Raw genomic sequence first — 19,369 nt, forward strand, 5'->3', positions numbered from 1 at the left:
CAGAAGAAGAAGAAGAAGAAGAGTTTGGATTTGATATCCCGCCTTTCACTCCCTTTAAGGAGTCTCAAAGCGGCTAACATTCTCCTTTCCCTTCCTCCCCCACAACAAACACTCTGTGAGGTGAGTGGGGCTGAGAGACTTCAAGGAAGTGTGACTAGCCCAAGGTCACCCAGCAGCTGCATGTGGAGGAGCGGAGACGCGAACCTGGTTCCCCAGGATTACGAGACTACCGCTCTTAACCACTACACCACACTGGCTCTCACACAGTGACTTCAAATTCACCTTGATGCAGCTAGGTTTAGGATCAAGCATTATAAGCAGGCACAATATGATAAGGAATGGTAAGGGGATATTGTTAAACTAAAAGGGACACAGGTGGCGCTGTGGGTTAAAGCCTCAGCGCCTAGGACTTGCCGATTGAAAGGTCGGCGGTTCGAATCCCTGCGGCGGGGTGCGCTCCCGCTGCTCGGTCCCAGCGCCTGCCAACCTAGCAGTTCGAAAGCACCTCCGGGTGCAAGTAGATAAATAGGGACTGCTTACCAGCGGGAAGGTAAACGGCGTTTCCGTGTGTGGCTCTGGCTCGCCAGATGCAGCTTTGTCACGCTGGCCACGTGACCCGGAAGTGTCTCCGGACAGCGCTGGCCCCTGGCCTCTTAAGTGAGATGGGCGCACAACCCCAGAGTCTGTCAAGACTGGCCCGTACGGGCAGGGGTACCTTTACCTTTACCTATTGTTAAACTGTATTCAAGGGGAGAACTTTTAGGAAGCACATCTTTGTCCATATCTGCTCTCCTCCTGCCCAATCAATGCATGCCCCCTCTTTATGAATCTTTGACAGATAAACTTTTTTACTAACTTTTTTACAGCACCTAGTATGATTCGCTAACATCACACAACATGTTGTAGCTCCATGATAAAGAGCATATGCTTTGCACACAAAAGCACCATGCATCTCTGGGTATTAGATATCTACCTATCATTTGCAATAAAAAATAAAAAATTATAAACCCCAAAATTCGAAAAATATCATGGTGGTGAACAACAAAACTGAAAAAAATACAGAATGCATCCTAAAACAACAGATGAGTTTACTGCATAAGCAAAGCTAGATCACCCTGCAGGAAAAACCCCTGGGTGAAAAACAGGGTTGGGAGAAATTCATTTCCTGTTTAAAATAGCCATTGGCAGCTGCATATGGCTGCTTGACCACTGTGCTACAGTCTTTTCCCTACCTGCTACACCAGTGGTGGCTTAATCTATGACCCTCCAGATGTTGACAACAAGGACGTACTGGCCAAACCAATCCAGTGAGGCTGCCTGTGGCCAACCCAGCTCCACTACCAGTGGCAGATCTTGGGGTCTCAAATTTCAACAGTGCCCAGTGTAATACCAGAATTTGGTGCACACCCCTAGCTCTTGTCTTCTAGTCTACATAATAGTTATGGTGCCCCTGAAACTCCATGCACAGTGTGACCAAACTGGTTGCACTTCCCCATATCTGCCTCTGCCACTACCCTGCTCTGCCCCAGCCCTGCCCAGGTAGGCTGCATCAATGCCAGAGATGGGAGGATAGCTCCACAGCTCTGCCCCACCACACTGGCCGCTACTGTTTGGATACTACAGCTCCCATCATCTCTGACCATTGACCATACTGGCTGAGGGCAGCCCTGAGGGCACAAGTGAGCCACCCTTGTTCAGAACTATTTGATAGTATAGAAAATAGGCTAACTTGGCAGATGAATCACAGAAGCTAGATACTTTTTGAAGTACAGCTTTTCATCAAATCCACCAAGAGATAGCATTGCAATGGCAAATTCTCACCTGTTCCAAGCCTACTCCAGCTGAGGAATCACAACCTCCTCCCAGAGCTAGTGAGCCCCACCTGGCCAGCTAGGGAGCTGGGCTGCGGGCCCGTTCAGCCTCCTGTAGCGCCCCTCCTGCTGTTCCCTATGCCTCAGAACCCGCTGTAGACAGGGGCCCCTTTGGCTCTTGTGGTGGGTCCTGCAGTTCTGGTTCCTGTGCACTGACCCCCATCCCCTTGCCATCCTCCATCACCCTTTGAATACTCCCTTCCCCATTTCCTGCTTGCCACAATATTTCCAAGACACAGATACACCCCTCACCAGGATCATCTTCTTCTTCTTCCTCTTCCTCCTCCCTGTCATCCTGTCAGTTCACAACACAGACTTTCTCCTCCACACTATGTGACTTTCAGTGTGATCTTGTAATGTACTGTACGCACATAGGCACATTGCATAAGCACACTGCAGGTGTGTGGGGGGAATGGGGCAAAGTGAGTCATAGCTATCATAGCTGGGGCTTGACATTTGCAGGAATAAGTGGATGGTACCACAACCTAATGGCAAGCAACATGTGACTAATAATGATTAATAATAATAATAATAATAATAATAATAATAATAATACATTACTGCTTCTAACAATAAGCCTCACCAGCAGTGTAGGTAGGCACAGTCAAAATTTCTGTACATTTGAGTGCTGAAACCATATTTGTCTTGGGCATCTGGCAATGTCATTTATTATGTTCACATGGCCTTGCATGCAGTTAAGCATGCACTGTGTATTATTTTATGATGTTTGAATTGGAATCACACTTTCTGGGTTCAAGTATTCATGCTTTTGCAGATTCTTATGTAAAGCCGAAGAGGGCCTGTTTCCAATTTCATTACCGTTTATCGCTAATCCAAAATGACTGCAGCGTTACCTACAGTCAGGAAGCTGGATAGGGGCTTGTGTGTTTTGGAGATCTCAGGCTCTTCCCAGGAAGTACTATGAAACTAGTGATTTGGTTACATGAAGGGAAGGCATAAGTCAATTCGTGGACATGACAGCTGCCTAATCTGCATTTACTTTGCAAACATTTAAGGGGTATCATAGATAGATACTGGTTGCATAATGATTCCTCATCCATTTAAGGTCAGCTCTTCCATTCACATCTTTATAAAATGTTGCTCAAATTTCAACAAAGCTAAGAACATATGATTTCTCTCTCTCTTTCCCCATCCCTGTTACATTTTGCTATGACTGAGTGGGATTAGACTTCAAAATATTATATGAGCCAGTTATTGTCATGCAAACAAATTAGAATGACTCCGGAGCTCTTGGTGTAAGACTCCTAGAATGTGAAGCAACAGATCTTCTGTGACTGAGGGATCTACTTTGATAATGGCATAGAAGTATGGGATGTTAGGGGAGGGGTAGGATCTCTGATGGGGAACACCTGGCAAATAGCCATCCAATCTATGTTTAAAAAAATCCAGTGAAGACAAGTCCACCACCTTCTGAAGAAGAGAAGAAGAAGAAGAGTTTGGATTTGATATCCCACCTTTCACTCCCTTTAAGGAGTCTCAAAGCGGCTAACATTCTCCTTTCCCTTCCTCCCCCACAACAAACACTCTGTGAGGTGAGTGGGGCTGAGAGACTTCAAAGAAGTGTGACTGGCCCAAGGTCACCCAGCAGCTGCATGTGGAGGAGTGGAGACGCGAACCCGGTTCCCCAGATTACGATACTACCGCTCTTAACCACTACACCACACCGGCTCTCTGAAGGAGTCCATTCCACTGTCAAACAGCTATTACCAACAGAAAGCTCATGCTTTCTATCAGAATCTCCTCTTGCTATGAATGTTTTTTTCTTCTTATTTATCTACAACAAGGTTTTTTTTTACAAAACATTTGGACATAACACATTATGAGCTGCAGTTTATTGCTGAGATTTGTTAGGACCTCCCAGACCTATAATTCTCAGAAGGATTATTGTTAAATCACTTTAGTTCAGTGAGGGGAATAGAGGTGTCCTAACAACTCTCAGCTTCCAGTGTTTATTTTTTAGGGGGCATGACTGTTAAAAGTGGTATCATAGTGCTCTAAATGTATGAATGTGGCCCGTGTGTTGCTGATATTAATTGCTTTTATAGTTTTAATAATGATTTTGATATGCTGTACTTTATTGATTACATCTGTATACTCACCCACCTCTGGGTTGAAAGGTGGTTTTGTTATGTATTGAAGTTCTCACTCAGGCCACCAGGAGTATTGTGTATGTAGTTTTCACTCAGGTCCACGTCAGTTATTTTAGGCGGGAAACCCTGGTTTGTTCTTGCTACAATGTTTGACAGCCAGCTGCCTATAAAAGCAGGCCGGCTGAGCTGTTTGCTGTTCAGTTTCTATTCCAGCTTACAAAATAAAGAGCTGCTTGGAGAAATCGCTCTGTCGTCTGTCATGTCTACCCACTATTAAACACTGGCGACGAAGGTGGGATCAATGGACATCAGAGCACAGCCAGACACGGCCACCCTCTGAGATGAGCTGAATCACGGAGCTGAAACACTGAGCGAAATCACGGAGCAGAACCAATTCAGAGCTGACCGTTCTGGCTAGAGCACAGTGTACCATCCATCGCCTCCACGTCGGCATCGGAACCATGGCTTCACTCGTGCCTCTACCGCCGTTTGCCCCAGCCTCTGAATCCTGGGACTCCTACCTCGCTCGGTTTGACTGCTACCTCCAAGCAAATGAGCTGACAAGAGGGTCTGTAGAGCAGAAGCGGGGCCTCTCCTCAGCCTTTGTGGCCCCGAAGTGTTCGCGACAGCCTGAGCATCGGTTGCGCCTCTAGCAGTCCAGGCAGCACCTTGAGACACGATTCAAGAGAAGCTCCGCAACCACTACGCACCAAAGCCGTCCAAGATTGCTGCCCGCCATGCGTTCTACCACTGGAACCAGGCAGAGGGGGAGTCAATCAACAACTACACCACCACCCTCTGACAGGCTGCAATGCACTGCGAGTTCCGAGACTTAGATGATGCCCTGATGGATCAAATCATCTGTGGGGTCCGGGACATCCGTCTGCAACGGCATCTCCTCGCCATGCCAGACCTCACGCTGCAGAAAGCCACTGAGGAGGCCGTGGCCTCAGAAGCTGTTGAACTCTCCGCCCAGGAAATCCACAAGGCCAGTAGACCGTATTTAAAGGACTATGTTGTTGGACATGTAACACTGTTGGTCTAATGGAAGTAATGTGAAATGTAACCGATATGCTTTGTGCCTAATTGAACCATTACGTGTAGTGCTGTATATAAGGAAACCATTACGATTGTAACTAACGCCTTATCTCGGTGGGGAGGGGTGTTATGTATTGAAGTTCTCACTCAGGCCACCAGGAGTATTGTGTATGTAGTTTTCACTCAGGTCCACGTCAGTTATTTTAGGCGGGAAACCCTGGGTTGTTCTTGCTACAATGTTTGACAGCCAGCTGCCTATAAAAGCAGGCCGGCTGAGCTGTTTGCTGTTCAGTTTCTATTCCAGCTTACAAAATAAAGAGCTGCTTGGAGAAATCGCTCTGTCGTCTGTCATGTCTACCCACTATTAAACAGGTTTAAAAATAATTAGTGAAATATAACATTAGTTGTATTCAGAATAGACTCATTTAAATCAATAGGCTTAAGTAAGTCCATTAATTTCAATAGGCCTACTCTGAGTATTTCTAGTGTTGGATGATGATATAAGAAGAAAAATAATAACAATGTATATATCCTGAACGCAGGTCAGCTTTGAAAAATTTTATAATATTATGCATGGAGAGATATTTTAAATGTATACAATATTTTTAAGCAAGTGTCTAAAAACACAGAAATCCATATAGGATTTCCATATGGGAATGAATTGCCCCCTTTGTACCCATTTTATTGTTCGCTGCAGATAGTTAAATGACACAGATTGCATTCATTTTATTTTTCTCCTAAAAACTTAGAGGCATTTTTACAGATCCCAAGCATACAGTTCACCCAATAACTGAACCCTGTCACAGATGTACTGTAACCACAGCGGAAATGTTTCTCCAGAGTATTTCTGACTACTCCATGTTTTAACACAAGGTCTATGAAAGCTAAAGCAAAAATTATCCCCAGCTTTTCATGACCTTGATCTACAGGAATCCATGTCTCTTTATACTTCATTCTGACATCTTTCAGAAGGCTTAGCACAATGACATCACACATTTTAGCTTACTCAAAAAACCTCAAAGGCTAAAATCATATGCACACTTAAGTTGTTTCAAAACTGTCACTATTTTGTGGATGGGATTCAGTCATATACTGGCAAATGTAAGTTGAACAATTAAAGTGGATTTGCTGCTTTTGTACAACAAACTAGGTAACTTCCTCTCTTATTCTGTGCCTTCTGAACACATTTCAAAGGCAGACTCATATACAGTGCGTGTCAGGTGTTTCTTCATGTATAGAAAATTGTGGCCAGATCATTTCTCCAGGAAGATGTATCAACTGAAGTTGATGAAAAGTACTATGAGGTATGGGTGTCACTTCAGCCAATCAACAATGTGGAATCTTATTTTTAAGTGAAAACATTCCCATAAATGACAGAACTTCCATTTTTTGATAAACCACCATAATCCAAGAGTACTTCTGTTTGTTCTACTCAGTTTCAGTTTATCACCAAAGGTATTTTATTTCTTGAAGCCAGACTAAAACAGAATTAAAAAAACATATATCCAGGAATGCCAGGAAGTCAACCACCATCTTGTGTTTTTTATAGAGAGATTTCTCACTGAACATTACAAAAATCAGAAGAACCCAAGTGATGTTTTTTAAGAGCCTTGCTTTCATTCTCAGCTGTGACAGCACTAATGTCTACAAACAGAAATTGTGTCTGGAGTAGGTAAATAAGAGGCAAGACAAAAGTAAGTGGGCATGAATTAGGGCCACATATTATTCAGTTATGATGTCAGTGGAAGGTAAATGCTATGGAAGTAACCCAATTCAATTTGAGCAAGCCACCTTGCTCAGGATAAGGGAGTGACTAGATCATAAACGCTTACCTGAGCCCCACTCTTAAGATGAGTCCCAGCCCTGGAACATACAACTCCTGGTGGGTGAGACTGGTTAGTCCCAAAGGCATTCCATATTCAGCCCCACAGATCACACAGTCCAGAGGGGCTTCCATCTAAATATACCTCTAACCTCCCAAGGTCTACAGATAATGATGTCATGACTCCCATTCTACTACAGGAAAGCCCCATCTGTCCATTCCAATTGCTAATCACAGCTAACGGACACAGAGAATGCTAAACAGGCTAAATGTTATGTAAGAATTGGTGTAGTACTCTTCTGTAATGTCCTACTGAGTTTTTAAATCATATTTTACGGAGAAGCTACAACCCTGCTGAGGAGTCTAAGGAATAGTCTCATCATGCATAGCTTTGCAGATCATATTCTACATGGATGAAAAGTGTGTAAGACACTTTGGACACACACAATCAGAATCCAACACTGTTAGAGCTCCATCAGAAAGACATGCACCTCACAGCTTATAACACTAGTATTTGTAGCATATGTGCCATTTTAAATATTTCAGTAGCAGCCAATTCCTGTTATTTCCAAGATCTGGGAAATGATGAACACTGGTAGGGCTGACAAGTAGTCCTGCATCTAAGCAACCCACTGCAAAGTCTTTACAAAAATGGTGGAAAGCTCTCCATTATTTGAAAGCACCTACCATCTTAAGGAAAATGAAGAGGCAGCACAAGCCCCCAAACTGTCCTTAACATGCAGCAAATTCACAGCTGGCTGTACAGCAAAGCTGTTTTTGGTTTGGTTTGGTTTTTACATTTTGCAGCCAGAACCATTTCCCCCCTTTTTATGTTTGAGCAATTATCATCGTTTTCAAAGTAATGGAAATTGATTTGGCCATGGAATGGGACAATCTAGTTGTTATGTCATGTGATTGTCAGCTATGAGAAGATCCACAGTACCAATTTGACTGAAGACTCTTAAGAGACAACAGAGAAAGCATTTCAGTTTACCTTAATAGATGATTCGGTATGGCCCTTGGGATGCATTGGTAGCACATGTGACTCCAGATGGAAGTCTTTGTGTTGAAATCACACCAGGGTCATGCATCTGCCTTTGGGGAGAGGGCATAGATCAGGAGTAAAGTACACATTTAGGCTATGGAGGAAACACCTCTGTGTAAAAACCTGGAAAATTGTTGCCTGTCAAAGTAGACAATATTGGACTAGATGGATCTGATAGACAGCAACTTCCTATGTTCCCAATCATCTGGATTAGGTCTGAATAAAGGTCAAGAACAGCATATTACTTTTTAGGATTATCTTCTACAGGCTCTAAGTTATAGAAGTACACAAATCATTCTGGAAACAATTTCATTTTAAAAGTTACATTGAAACTGGCTGTGCAAAGTGCATATATATGAATGAAATTTTATTTGTATGCAAATAGCAATATTGGCACATGTATCTATGTATTGCATTTCTAAAATGAATACATATGTTCCAAATGTAAGTGTATAGGCAGCCATTTTAGGCATAGACATGACCTAGCACAGAAATGGCTTCAGAAAAATTGATCGTAAAGTCTGCTAAAGTGAAAATAATTTTGGTTTATGGCTTCCTCTGCTCATCTCTGAGGAAGAAGAACTCTGAAAATCTGGTGTCCAGGTATGTAAAAGAGAACAGGAAATGATTCTTTATATTTCCTTCTTTCCTAGGCCTCCTTCTTTCCTTTTTTTCCATTTTCACCCTCATCCCTTGGATATTTTATACACCATTCATCCTCAGGCATTCTCCTTTAATGCAGAGTATCTAATCAAGAAATGGAAAGCCATGAATACACTTTACACTTCAACTCAAAACACATTTGCTCAGATGTATGCTCTTTCAATTTTGAATTAGTTCTATTATGATCACAGTCTGTACCACCTTAAATCCAAGAATTACACTTGACTTGCACATTATTATTATTATTATTATTATTATTATTATTTGCATTTATATACCGCCCTACACCGGAGGTCTCAGGGCGGTTCAGAGAACAAAATCTGTTACTAGCTGTTTCCCTCACCTCCCTGCATTCCTGCTGCAAAGTTTAATTTTCTCTTGGTGTTTGTGGGGGAATGACTTCTCATTGGGTCCCAGTTCAATATAGGGAAAAGGTCCAACAGTTCTCAAAGAGATGGCAGTGTATGGCAACCCCACCTGCAGGAAAACAGCAGCCACCAGGACAAGTGCTGGTGGTGTAGATCAATGAGGAGCCTGAGTTCTAGCTGTGGCTAAAATAAAACAGATATAGGGTGGAATAGTAAAACCTTAAATGCAACCTTAAATCAAACAAATTGACAACAGTGATCTTAACAATTGATGCTAACACAGAGGGAGTGGTGACACCACCAAGCAAACACGGCACAAGGCTCTCTTCCCAATCTGTTGGAATTAATCTAAAGAAAGCCCGTAAAACCATCAAAAAGATCACTGAAAATTAAATACGTTCATCTGGTGTGAAACAAGAGCACACAGGGAGTGAAATGGGTTACGTTCTCAACTACCTTGCCTTCACTATGAGCTATGGAATTTTGACAGCAGACAATGACACCTGTAAAAATAATATTTTACAAAATGGGTCAGATGCTAGTTGATAAAGAAAGTCTCTTTCTCTCTCTCATATATATATGTTTACAAAATATGGGCATTGTCTCATTTTTCAAGTTACGTTTTCTATGGATCAGTTTCATTTGTTGTGAGACATTAGTGTTATGTACAGTGTTAGGTTAGGGAGGAAAGAGGGGGGAAATGGTAAGTGGGGTGGGGCTGGGTGGCAATGCTTCTATTCTTCTACTAAGTGTATGTGTGGGATTTTGTGGCAGCGTCACTTGTGTGGGTTCTCTTACTATTCACTTGTTGTATTTCCTTGGTGGTGAGAGAGGTTGGGGGTAGCCTAGGGTGTGGTTGGTTGCCTTTGGTTGGCTGTAGTGAGATTTGTTTTTGTGGGTGAGTGGGGTATGTCTGAGTGCTTTTGGATCAGGTTAGCCAGACTGATTTGTATGCTGCTGGAAGATGGAAGTATGTAGGAGACAACAATCATTTTTTTTTAAAAAAAAGGGAATTATAATTCTCAAGGAGGGTAAGATAATGCCAGAATCATAAAAATTCTACTTTGATAATAATGAAGAAATTTGGCAAAGCCTTCTCATGTAAGAAGCACACATGTGGCATAAGACCAAGCTGTGCTGGCAGAACACTGTGACTATGTTCCCTGGAAAATTCTCTTAACACGTTTTCACCAAGACTGCCGATTAAGCAGATAATTCTTGAAGCCACAATACTCTGATTCCCAGAACACTCACAGATCCTCCTCTGCTAACAGTGGAAGACATGCTGGAGAAAAGTCAACAACAGAAAGTTGCTAGGTGTTTGATATTTTAAAAATAAAACAAAACATGTTTATTCTTTTCTATACAGAATTGTTGTAGGTCTATCTCAGGCGTAGGCAACCTAAGGCCTGGGGGCCGGATGCGGCCCAATCGCCTTCTCAATCTGGCCCGCAGACGGTCTGGGAATCAGCATGTTTTTACAAGAGTAGAATGTGTGCTTTTATTTAAAATGCATCTCTGGGTTATTTGTGTGAAATATGAATTCATTCATACCCCCCCCCCAATATAGTCCAGCCCACCACATGGTCTGAGGGACGGTGGACCAGCCCACAGCTGAAAAAGGTTGCTGACTCCTAGTCTATCTCGAGAGACAATGGAGTGCACCTCTGGGGATGAAGTCGAACTGCTGCATTAGCAGCACCAAAGTGACTTTCCCAGGGCACAAGCCTGGAGAGTTTGTCTGGAGGTCTTAGACTGCCCAGACGAGAAGACCCCATTCTCAGCCTCACTAATGTGGTTCAAAGGAAAGCAGAGCAATATGTTTGGCACAAGCTTGGCAACAGGAGTTATCAGAAGGAGATGTACAGCTTGCCAGCCAAGCATCTTAGGAATTCCACTCTATATTTGTGTAGCCTTTTCTTCTCCCAAATATATCCCACAAGGCAGCAGAGGTTTAGCCTCAGAGTTTTCCTTCTCTTATATGGGCTACGTTCCCAGGTAGACTAGACCCATCTGCCCCTCACTTCTCTCTAAAGCACATACAGAAGCTACCTTCTTGACTGTTGGACCCAGGGGTGCCAACTTTAATAAAATATGGAGGGCTAGGCATAACCGATCACATGACATAGTGCACACACACCACTTGAATAGCAAATGCCTATCAACTTTGGGGGGCTTTGCCCCCTCAAATATTTTATTGGGGGACACAGACCCCTTGGGCTCTAGGAGCTGGCTCCTATGCTTGGACCCACTATTAGTCTCACCCACTCAATCCACTGGAGCCTGTCTTTGCATGCAGAGAAAATCCCTAGCTCTTTGAGGGTTTGAGACCCATCAGCTACCCTGACCTGGTTTAGCAGGCCAGTTGTTGTTGTTCCCAAGTGTGGCCACTGTTGCATGCTGACAGCTTCTAGGAGCCACAGGAGAGAGCTGAGTGCAGGGTGGGGACCAAAGGTGGACAAACTATCCCAGAAGGAACATGATGTGTCCCACACCAGAGGTACTACTCCTCCCCTAACACCAAGTACACCCAGTACTAAATATCACAAGAATATTCCACTGGATGGTGTTGTTGTTGTTGTTTAGTCGTGTAGTCACGTCCGACTCTTCGTGACCCCATGGACCAGAGCACGCCAGGCACTCCTGTCTTCCACTGCCTCCCGCCATTTGGTCAGACTCATGTTTGTAGCTTCAAGAACACTGTCCAACCATCTCATCCTCTGTCGTCCCCTTCTCCTTGTGCCCTCCATCTTTCCCAACATCAGGGTCTTTTCCAGTGAGTCTTCTCCTCTCATGAGGTGGCCAAAGTATTGGAGCTTCAGCTTCAGGATCTGTCCTTCCAGTGAGCACTCAGGGCTGATTTCCTTCAGAATGGATAGATTTGATCTTCTTGCAGTCTCCTCCAGCACCAGCCTTCTTTATGGTTCAGATCTCACTTCCATAGATCACTACTGGGAAAACCATAGCTTTTACTATACGGACCTTTGTCGGCAAGGTGATGTCTCTACTTTTTAAGATGCTGTTCTACCACTGGATGGTAGAACACTGAAATATACTTGGAGTGATTTCATGCTCTTTATTGCAGCTTGTAAAACAGTAATTGAATTTTCCCCAAAACCTCAGGCTTTTATATACATTATTTACATGAGTCCTGCCTGATTGGCTGATTCTGCTTCCCTCCTGGAGCATGATTGGTCTTTTCCTGCAGGCCAATCAGTTGTTGCATTCTATGATCCTACCAGCCTAATAGGCTGATTAACTTCCTCTTGGAGCCTGATTGGTCTTCTCCTGCAAGCCAATCAGTTGTTGCATTCTAGGATCTTACCTGCCTATTGTTCTAGGATCCAAGCTTAATATATAACAAACATACACTCCACTAAACGAAGATACAAAATGGAAGGCCAAGTTCTACCACTATGTAGTTGTTGTAACACCTGGTAGTGCCGGATTTAGGGCGGTGGAGTTGGCTCCCCTAAATCGGGGTTAAGTACTTAATTCGTTCCGGAGGTCCGTACTTAACCTGAAACTGTTCTTAACCTGAAGCACCACTTTAGCTAATGGCGCCTCCTGCTGCTGCCGCACTACCGTAGCATGATTTCTGTTTTCATCCTGAAGCAAAGTTCTTAACCTGAGGTACTATTTCTGGGTTAGCGGAGTCTGTAACCTGAAGTGTAAGTAACCTGAAGCGTATGTAACCCGAGGTACCACTGTACAAGATGCCAAGCCACAGGATTGCAAATCATCATCATTCCTATATTTATATGGGTACCTATTGAAAGTACCAAAACATGAAATATTTGGGGGGCACCGAATTTTGTACTTGCTCAAGGTGCCATATTACCAAAGTCCACCCCTCCATCTGGTAAAAGGCGCTTCTAGCCACTGAGCCTATCTGGGACTCCAGTGACAAAGTGAGATGCAAAAACAGCCCCAGACTGCATACCTGTTGCCTCACAGGGAGCACAACCCCACCCAAGGCAGGCAACTGACCAATTTCTTGGACACAGGAAACACTTTCAGTGCCTCCACTGATGTGCAGCTTAGTTTCCCTCACCCATCCCACCACTGCTCCAGTGCCTGTACATCCTTTCCTGATTTAGATGTTATGGAGAAATAAAAGCTGAGTGCCATCTGCATACTGTTGGCATCTTGACCCCAAACCCCTAGTGACCACTCCCAGAGGCTTCAAATAGATGTTAAATAGCATTGGGTATAAAATAGTGCCTTCAGCAGCCCATAACATAACATGTCTACTCAGAAGCATCCCATAACATAACTGCTACGCCCAAAAGTATTCTCCCAATGCCACTCTCTGAACTCAGTCCATTAGGTAGGACCAGAACCACTGTAAATAGCGCCCATAGTAAAATGATAGAACCATCTCACACAGGAAGCAGTGATAGCTACCTATTTGGATGGGTTTAAAAGAGAATTAGCCATTATTGCTATGTTCTACCGCCTCTTTCAGATGTGCCATGGGAATTGCAAGTGGGCAGAGTGCTGTTGCATTCATGTTCAAATTGGAGGCCATTGTGAGAACAGGATACTGGACTAGATGGGCCACTGGCCTGATCCTGCAGGCTCATCTTATGTTTGGAGGGTTGCTCTGCAGACCCTGTTCTATCCAAGAACAAATGTAAAGCCTGGGACTCCTTCTCCCCCCCCCCCCTCGTATTCAATACAATTCTGTTCTTTTCCATCTCTAAATCAAAGAACATTTTCATAATTTATATAATCTGATTCATTTGGCCTGTTCAGGGTTAAGTCTGCAGAATGTAGCGTTACCAGATTCCTAATAGTGACTTGCAGTAAATTAAGCTATTTTGGCACTTCCACTTTTTGTGATCTCTTTATTGCAATCAGCTGCTCCTTTGCTCAGGATGGTGTCACTTAGGAGGATTCCAAAACTGAAATTAATTCATCATTTGCAATGATTCTGGGTATGAATGTCATTCATGGTTTGGCTGCTAATAAGACATTATACGTGATGGGGTCAATATATAGAACTCATTCCTTCTGTTGATTACATTTTCCTTCTTCGGATTTGCCTCGATGCTGCTCACGCTCTCACAACCACCAATTTACATGATGTGCTGTCTGTGGAATGTTGTGGTCATTTCATTTCATTTTCTATCCTTTCTTTCTTTGTAATATTCTCTAATTGGTGATTCACTTGTCTGTCATTTCAACATCTTGAATTGTATTATTCTCATTTTTTCGCTTGTGCACATTATTATTTTTTTGCATTTAATTATGTCTTCTTTCTGATGCAAAGTTAAAATGGGGTGTATTATTTGGTCTGGTTTTATTTTTCTGACAGTATTCACTCTGCAGCAGTTTAAGGGGTTTCTATCAGGGCATTACAGAACTGGATCTACCTTAGGTTTTATATCTCGGATTTCATTATTTGCCCAGATGCTCACTAGTGCAAAAAAAAAAGAAACTTCTTTTAAAAGTTGTGCTAATTTTTACCAGCTAAGAATTCTGTCTTCTGAGTATCGACTTCCATCCCTCATCAACCTTTTCTTTCAGTTACCTATTCCCAAATTCCAACATATCTTATTTCATTGGTCTCAGGACAGGCAGAACTACAGAAAGGATTATTTGTTATCCACATTTGTGGGCCAATAATTTCTCCTCTAATGGTAAACACCACCAACACTTATTCACAGACAAATATCTGAAAAAGAATGGTGGGTTAACTCAGGAAATAACATGATTCTAAACTAAACTAGACAAATAGAGATATAAACTAGACAAAATCACTATAAACTGCTTGGTCAATAGTATGTGACTCCATAATGACTGAGTAAAATTTACACTACTTGTGATGGAACGCGTTTGGAGATGTGGGCATTCAAAGGCTGATATGAAATATATTTGGTGGACTCATTCAATAATTAAAATCTTTTGTGGAGATGTGATGAGGACAGTATCTTTAATGACACCTTATACTTTGTCATTAGACCCCCTGATAATTTCATTAGGATATTTAGATCAACAAATATACCATAAGGAGTTAATATAGAATCTAACAGTAGCTGCTCATCTGGATTTTGCACAGAAATGGAAAACTGGGTCCCCATCATAAGTGAAAGAATAGTCAGCAATTTAAGTCAGCAATATAAACTTACGGAATTGATTAGTGTGACAGATGGTAGACAAGAGGAGAACATCTTAACGATAAATGGATTCCACCAATTGAAGAGTAAATAAAATATATATGTTCATGAATGTAATCACTTTTCTGTATGGTAAAATACTAATTATTTGTTGTAATTAATGTATGTTCTTGAGATTTAATAAAGTTTGATAAGAAAGACATTGTACCTTTTTGATTTTTTTTTTAATGTTGTCTCAATTATTCTGCTAAGAGATCAAGTTCCATAGCTTAACTATGTGTTGTGTGAAGTACTTCCTTTTATCTGTTCTTCCAACATTCCACATCATTGGATGTCTGCACATTCAAGTGTTATGAAAGAAACTCTGTAAAAAAACTCTTTTAAAAAGAGATCACTTTAATAATGCCCAGATGATGAGTTCTGTCCTCAGAAACAAGTCTGCCATTAAATAAATGGTTGGGTTTGTTTGTTTTTTGCTCAACAGTTTTGAAATGTACTTATTTTGATATGGGCATTGTGATGGTTCTAGGGGTTGCTCGTGCGTAAACCGGCGCCACACCTTTTCTGTCCGGACAGCCACTCGCCCGTGGCTGTCTCAATTGCTGGCAGAATCCGTCAGTGGGTGTTTCTTGAACTTCTTCCAGCAAAGAAGCTCTTTGACGCCTAGTCTCCGCCTGCTCTCCCTGCGCGGAAGCCTTCTGCACAAGGAGGGTGTGGGCAGCGGCGGACCCATGCTCTCCCCGCTGGTCCCCGGCGAGGAGTCAAGGGACTGCCTCGCCGATTCCCCCATCTGCCCCCCTTCTCCACTGGTGCTACACTGATTTCCTTCCCCAGAAGATGGGCTGCTTCTCCTCATCCCGGGGCGCTCTCCGAAATCCCTCTGGAGCCCTCTCTCTCCTTCTGGCTCTGATGGCAGTTCCCTGACAGGCATGTTCCTTTTTTTATTAACATGTTGAGATTCTCCAATGTAAAACAGAATACAGTTCTTTCCTAAAAGGTTAGGCTGCAAGCCTAATGTTTCAGTGTTGATGGCAGATGGAGAGGCACTAGAAGGCAACACAATTGCCTCTCTACCCAATCCTGTCCTTGGAAATGATCGCCGCTGATGGAGAGGGAGAGGCAGGAAGTTACAGCCTGCAGATATTCTTCTGGCAGAAGCCAATGTTGCTGATATCACGTGATCCACTTTCAATACTTTTTGTGCCTGAAAAAGACTTTGGGTGGAGGAAGACATATTGCTTTGTTCCAATTGGTGCATATCCCAGAACTTCCTGCTGTAATCCTGTAACTTTTTATACTACGAATGTTCCATTATTATTTTTTTGTCCAACTTTTGTAGCATTATAACACAGGAGTGCTCCTCCAGCTGGCAATAATGAATAAATCCTGAGGTAGCACTGGAGAACAAAATGGAAGGGTGGGTGAGAAGTTCAGCATAACTGCTAACACAGTATTATTGCATCAGTAATATATTGCAGAATACACTTGCAAAAACAAACAAAGCCCAAACCCACCAGTTTGGAGGGATCCTAAGTCAAGTGTGAAAATGTGAAAGTGAGTCCCATGTTGCAGGCTGGGAGTCTGAGCACTGGATGAAAGCAGCACTCTTCCATCTTCATTTTGCTTGTTGTTGTTGTTTAGTCGTTTAGTCGTGTCTGACTCTTTGTGACCCCATGGACCAGAGCACGCCAGACACTTCTGCCTCCCGTAGTTTGGTCAAACTCATGCTGGTAGCTTCGAGAACACTGTCCAACAATCTCGTCCTCTATTGTCCCCTTCTCCTTGTGCCCTCAATCTTTCCCAACATCAGGTTCTTTTCCAGGGAGTCTTCTCTTCTCATGAGGTGGCCAAAGTATTGGAGTCTCAGCTTCAGGATCTGTCCTTCCAGTAAGCACTCAGGGCTGATTTCCTTAAGAATGGATAGGTTTGATCTTCTTGCAGTCCATGGGACTCTCAAGAGTCTCCTCCAGCACCATAATTCAAAAGCATCAATTCTTCGGCGATCTGCCTTCTTTATGGTCCAGCTCTCACTTCCATACACCACTACTGGGAAAACCATAAATTTAACTATACGGATCTTTGTTGGCAAGGATAGCAATCTGGAGTGACCCTGTGTCTTTGCTCCTTGCTCCCTCCCTCCCCCCCCCTCTCTCTCTCTCTCTCTCTCTCTCTGTGTGTGTGTGTGTGTGTGTGATTTGCAGACTGGCACACCCACATCAAGAAACTTACTGTCAAACAAATCTTTATTTTCCAAACATCAGCACCGCTATGTTACTACTAGCAGCTGCTTTTCAACTAAGAGAAGGAGACTTCAGGATCCACAGTCTCTTAAAACCTGTGGGTTGCTTTGCTATTTTCATTCTTCTTTTATGAGCATAAAAGGAGTGGGGTGGGGGATACAGCTGGTAAGTTGGGATGAATTCTTTTTTCATTAACTTCCCTGTATTTGAGGCAAGGCATCCCATTTCAGGCTAACTCAGCAAAGGGAACTCTGCTGGTTACAGGAATGTATCAGTCATCACAACCGGCATCACTGCATTTTCCATTGCAAGGCAGATAAGTTCATGCCAAACAACGGTTATATAAAGCCAAAATAATGTTCTTGTAAACAAGTCTACGTAAACACAGGGTTAGCAGTCAGGCAGATTTCTCCAAAATTACATATCTAAGAATATAAGAATTGACTTCTTGTATTTGACCAATATTTATTTAGTCCAGCAGGCTCTTCCCAGCAGTGACCAGCTAGTTGCCTCTGGAAGCTTACAGGAAGGTCAACAGGTGAAGGTCATCTCCTGGGTTTGTTTGGGTTTTTTGTTTTGGTCCCCAGAAAAGAGCAGGCAAGTGAAGAATGTTGAGGTATCATGAAGGGATTTGGAACTTGTAGCCCTCCATATGTTGTTTAATGCCAAGTCCCATAAACTGCCAGCCAATATTGCCAATGGTCAGGTGTGATGGGAGTTGTAGTCCAAACACATCTAAAGGGCCACATTTTCTCCTGTTGGTAGATATCACTCTTCCTTGATTTTTTTATAACCATAACTATAATACTTCAAATAGCTGGCAGAAGGGTCACGCAGTCTTTGTCGGTCATTGAGAAACTCTTTGGCTGGCTAAACCTCAGGGCAGGACTGCCCACAAAAATCCTGAATTCAAACAGGTCAGTCAGAGGCCCACTACTGAGCAAAGCCTTACTCGTGGACCATGAGTTGGCTGCTCCCGCTCCAGTCCACCAGCAACACATAAAAGCCTGACATGTCCCCTTTTGGCCCTACCAGTGTGAGATCTCCAACAGTGGTATGCTTAGAGACATGGAAGTTGCTGTAGCACTGCGGAGTGTTACTTCACTTTTGTGGTGAACCAGCTTCACTTTGCCACTGCTGATTCAAGTATGCAGAGAGGTTCCTATTTTACTCCCATAATTGTACATATATTTCAGAAACATTCTAACCACTGACACCATATTTCTATGCTATGCTGTTTGCCAATGAATCAAGCTATCACCCAGTAACTGTGGAACTTTAGATATGGTACAATGCCAGCCAGACTTTAAAATTAACAAGATATCCTCAATTTATTGTAAACTATAAAGTTGTGTTGGGGAAAATGTGGTTATCCTTAAATTGGTTACCATTTCTTTAAGGGTTTCTTCTTCTTCTTCTTTTGTAAGGTTATTGTTATTACTAGGAGCTGCCACCCCTTCCTATCCGCCAACTCCACCTTCATATCTGAGCCTCCATAGCTTCTTGCCTATCTTCCACCAGTCTCAGCTCTAGCTTTCAGACTTCAGTCCTCTGCCTTCAATCTACTCACCCAGATTCTGTAGCTGCTGCTGCTGCTGCTTGCTGGTCAACACTCAAACAGTCACACACACACACACACACACAAACTCAACCATGCTAGAACTGGACTATTTATGTTCCAGCCAGCCTACCATTCAATCACTCAGATTTGAGTGGCATAGAACTCTCTCCCTTCATTAGACCACTTTTCCCATCCAATGAGTGACCAATAATTTCTACCCAGCAAGTCAACCAGAAGTGAAATTGTAAAGTCCCGTAACTCGGTATAGAAAGAACCTAGATTTTCCCAGACCAGTCTTATGCAACTAAGAAACAATCAACTGACCAGCCACCAATGAATACTTACTATTTGAAACTTAACCCTTCAAATAACTTTACATAGCACCCACACATGCAGTAAACTCTTACACATTATAGAAAAACATTGTCTCAGTAAATTAAACCCCTTAAAAAGGTGTTTTCTCCATTGACACAAAGGAGAAATGGATCTGTCAATGGATCTGATTTTAACTTCTGTAGCTCCTAGGAC

General features: G+C 42.9%; 1 long non-coding RNA gene across 1 annotated transcript in view; it reads right to left on the reverse strand.

The window, feature by feature from the left end:
- Positions 1-7,859: 7,859 nt before the first annotated feature.
- LOC307224091 overlaps positions 7,860-19,369 on the reverse strand; it is an 83,479-nt gene continuing 71,969 nt past the window's right edge. Inside the window, exon 3 of the long non-coding RNA XR_013842420.1 lies at positions 7,860-7,937. This is a non-coding gene — a long non-coding RNA (uncharacterized lncRNA). The remainder of the gene's footprint in view (positions 7,938-19,369) is intronic.

The sequence above is a fragment of the Podarcis cretensis genome (assembly GCF_951804945.1).
Source record: "Podarcis cretensis genome assembly, chromosome: 9".
Taxonomy (NCBI): domain Eukaryota; kingdom Metazoa; phylum Chordata; class Lepidosauria; order Squamata; family Lacertidae; genus Podarcis; species Podarcis cretensis.